Source organism: Mus caroli, chromosome X (assembly GCF_900094665.2).
Source record: "Mus caroli chromosome X, CAROLI_EIJ_v1.1, whole genome shotgun sequence".
NCBI lineage: Eukaryota > Metazoa > Chordata > Mammalia > Rodentia > Muridae > Mus > Mus caroli.
In genome coordinates this window covers 57,540,269-57,544,350 of record NC_034589.1, presented here as the reverse complement: position 1 = coordinate 57,544,350, position 4,082 = coordinate 57,540,269, and the positions used below count along the sequence as shown (strand labels likewise).

The following is a 4,082-nucleotide window of genomic DNA, read 5'->3' as shown; positions in this document are numbered from 1 at the left end:
TGGTGGGGGAGGGTATGGGGGACTTTTGGGATAGCACTGGAAATGTAATTGAGGAAAATATGAAATAAAAAAAAAGTATTTAGAAGCAAAAAAAGTCATTGACTGTGAATAGAATACTTGGTACACTGACCAAATAAATTGATAGTTTAGTGAATGGTAGTGAAAATATTAATTAGACCCTAGACTCTGCCATCTTCTCTTTTGGATTTTGTTATTGTTGTCTATAACATCTTAGAAAAGAATTTTAAGATGGTAAGGAATATTAAAACAGCCAAAAATCAGCATCCCAAATAAAAGTCATGTTATTTTCCTTCTTAGATGATATCTTATTTTAGAGTTGAGGCTGGGCTTCTAGACTCAAGTAACTCAGGGTTCTTAAATTTTGTCAAAGATCAATTTCTTCCTCCCTTATAGCTACTCATTTTCTGGATATACTTTTAAATTAAATCTACTACCTCCAAATCTTTGATTTATATTAGATTTGGACAAAATGGACATCAAGATGCAATAATAATAGCATTGGCTCTGTGTTTTCCAGACCAGGAGAAGGAATGGCAGCCTGATGATATCTGACAACAACCCACGAGACTCCCAGTTTACTCCTTGGAAAATTCTTTCGGCATTCCAAACACATTGTTCACTGCATTCCCTGAGTCCATCTGGATACTAGAGCACCTTCCACACAGAGGGCAAAAAGAAATTCTTCTCTTTTAGCTCAAATACCATGGGAACTGTTCAGAGCAATTTTCATTCAAAGGATTTCTCTCTCCTACAAGACTTGTTATATGTATTGTCCCTGAAAATTTCTGCATGACAATATAAAATTCACCCCAAAGGAGTTAGATTTTCTCAAGTCTCCAACCAAATTGCACTGACACCAGACTTTTGCTCCTGTTGTCTAACTATTTTTTCCTTATTTTCCTTTGTTCTTTATGTTCTATAAGACATTTTACCTTGTTCTTGATACAACACCTGTCCCTACATTCTATCATTCTTTGAGAAAAAGTATGTCTAACTTATTGACGTTTCCTATGTCAATGAAATAGTATCTTCTAAAAGTAGATTATTCAACTAATATTTTGGTAAATGAATGAGTCACTGAGCATAATCTTTGCTAAGATTTACTGGTATTCTACTGGTTTTATTTTTTAGTAAGTCACACAAATATTGAAACACAGCATTTATTTTTACAGAATAGAGGATTCCATTGATTTAAAAAATAAAACATCACATAATTTGTTTTCTTTTTTCTAAATACATAACAAGCATCAATAAATCTGTGATTAAAGCTTTTTTCATAAACTTAGATTATAAAGATAGCATTTTTTTTTACTAAAAGGAATATCATTTGATAATCTATCCCGAATGAAAAAATAGTTACCTCCCAAACAGCATATATGATAGTGTTGCACTCCACTGTTGTCTACTCAACCTAATTTTGACCTTCCATTACTTAGAATTTGTATTGCTTTTTTCAAACTCAGAATGAACACATTCAAAAATAAATGCATCACTCTGGGTACAAGCTGGAAGCTCATGCTCTGTCATCATTGTGACTCGGCTTCTACTTGAAGAAATACTTCTGGCTCAGGCCTTATCTTCCTCTTCTCTTAAAGCCTCTTCATACAAAAATAAGAAAAACAGTGGGTTATGCTCATTGATTCTTGCCAAAAATTCTAAACCTTTCATCTTGGTCATTTCAGCATGAGCTCTCGGACCCCATAAAACCTCAAGTGTGGAGGATGACACTTAGACACCTACTGATATGCCAAATAATTTTCTTGCACCAAATCTCTGGTCAGAAATGCTCTGAGCTCACCGTAGATGGGATGATCCTCCCCATCATATATTCCCATCATATTCAGGAATTCCCAACACTTTCTTCAGAAGCACAGTTTCCTTCTATGAGTATAAAGCCAAGAATAACAATGAGGAAACCATTTCTAGGCATTCGCTGCTCTCCACTCAGCTTTTCTTTATAGGCGAGGTTCAATGAACTGACAAGTGTATAGGAGTTGCTTATAGGACAGTCTTCCTTGATATCAATGCCAAAAAACATGTACAGGCACTTAGAAGAATCCATAAAGATCATGTGAAATTGTTTCTTGTATTCTTTGCTGACAATCTCTAATATTTCTACTTTTGTGATTGGTTCCTTCACTTGATACTTGAAGATCATAGCATATACCAAATCAGTTTTTTTTTTCCTTTAGTAGGCTATTCAACAAAGATGGTATATCTTTTGAAGACTGGATAATGCCTAGATTCGCCTCTTTTTCCGTGTGTGTGGTTAATATTTTCATCTAAATTTTTCTGAAATGTGAATGAGCAGAAGTAGCTCTGAGTTTTCTGAAGAGTCAGTATTCCTGAAGCATGCCTCTCTTCCTCAATGCCCTGAAATAGATGAGAGATAGAGAATTGGGTGGAAAAGGAGGGGAAGAGAAGTTAAAGTATGTAAGGAGAGATTTAAATACGGAAAACATATGGATGATGTGTTATTATTCTCATACTTTCTAGTTTCTTCCTCGTTTTCATCTTCATCTTCCCCTTCTTGATCTTCTTCATACTCTTCCCACTCTTCCATTTCCTCATCCTCCATTTCATTCTCTTTTTCTTCCTCATTACCTTCTTTTTCCTCCTCCTCCTCATCTTGTTCTCTCTCTCTTTCTTCTCCCTCCTTTTCTTCCTCCTCTTCCTCTATATCCTGCTCCTCCTTCCCCTCCTTCTTCTTTCGCTCCTCCTTTTCCTCCTCCTCCTTCTCTTTTTCCTCCTCCTCCTCATCTTGTTCTCTCTCTCTTTCTTCTCCCTCCTTTTCTTCCTCCTCTTCCTCTATATCCTGCTCCTCCTTCCCCTCCTTCTTCTTTCGCTCCTCCTTTTCCTCCTCCTCCTTCTCTTTTTCCTCCTCCTCCTCTACTTTCTCCTCCTCCTCCTTCTCCTTCTGCTCCTCAACCTCAACCTCCTCTTCCCCCTCTTCTGGTATGGGTAGCAATGCAAACATGGGGTCCTCTGTTTCATTTGGATCCTGGAAATCACCCTCAAGACGGAGACGGATACACCTTTGCTGGCGATGCATGATGATTCTTATAGGATGGAATGGGTAGAAATATGTTCAGTTGTATAGGTGATGAGCTTCTACAGGCCTGGAAGAGAAATATATTAAGTTATCTTAGCTTAACTTATGGCTCTAAAAAGAAAAGCAAACTTACAGATCTTCTTGGTAGGAGAAACCCCAGATCTTCACTGGTCAGCTTTCTTTTTAGTTGGCCTTCCCTATAATAACTGGTAGAAACATATGAGAAAGAAAAACACTCAATACACAGATAATTGGCAAGACCTTAGGCCCCAAGGCACTCAATGGGATATGTGGGATTGCATGTCTTGGGGTCTCTTCTACCTTGCTGGGTTTTTGCCTTTGGGGTCTATTCAGCATTTGTACCTCACCTTGATTCCCAACACTTCCATAGCATCTTCTGCACTCCTATCTGAGAGCATGTAATTGTCATCAATATATTAACCACAATTCCTGGTGCTCTATAAGGGAGCAATTGAGAGGCAGCTTGTGTGGAGGAATGACAGAAGAAATCTGGGCCCCTGAGAACTGACAGGTAAAACCAGGTTCTGAGATTATCATCCTCTGTTTGGATAGTCCTTTTTTATATTCACCTGTCCTCTAGCATGATCTTGTGGGCTAAGGCCAAATTCTGTGGAGAATACAGAACATTCCTAAAATAAAGGAGATACAGAGTTGATAGAGCACCATCTTTAGACACATCTTCTAAGGGACATTCTGGATAATATAAAATGTTGGCATAACTTTGTAAGGAATGCAGTTCTTCTTAATAAATAGCACCCTTATTGCTCACATTCATACCTATCAGACCTGAGACTCCTCTGTCTGTTGCTCTGAAACTGGAAGTTTTGAAAACCTCCCAACTCAGCTTGTATTTTATAAGTTACTTTGGCCATTGTGTCTCTTCACAGCAATATAACAGTGACTAAGACACATTAAAGTATAAAAACTATACTATGTTCTAAATTAAAATAAAAAAGGAAATACAGGAAGCTAAACAGTGCAAAGCCTG

General features: G+C 37.4%; 1 pseudogene; it reads right to left on the bottom strand.

Annotated features, from left to right (window-relative positions):
* Nucleotides 1–1,587: 1,587 nt before the first annotated feature.
* On the bottom strand, nucleotides 1,588–2,599 carry LOC115030097 (annotated as a pseudogene).
* Nucleotides 2,600–4,082: the final 1,483 nt, after the last annotated feature.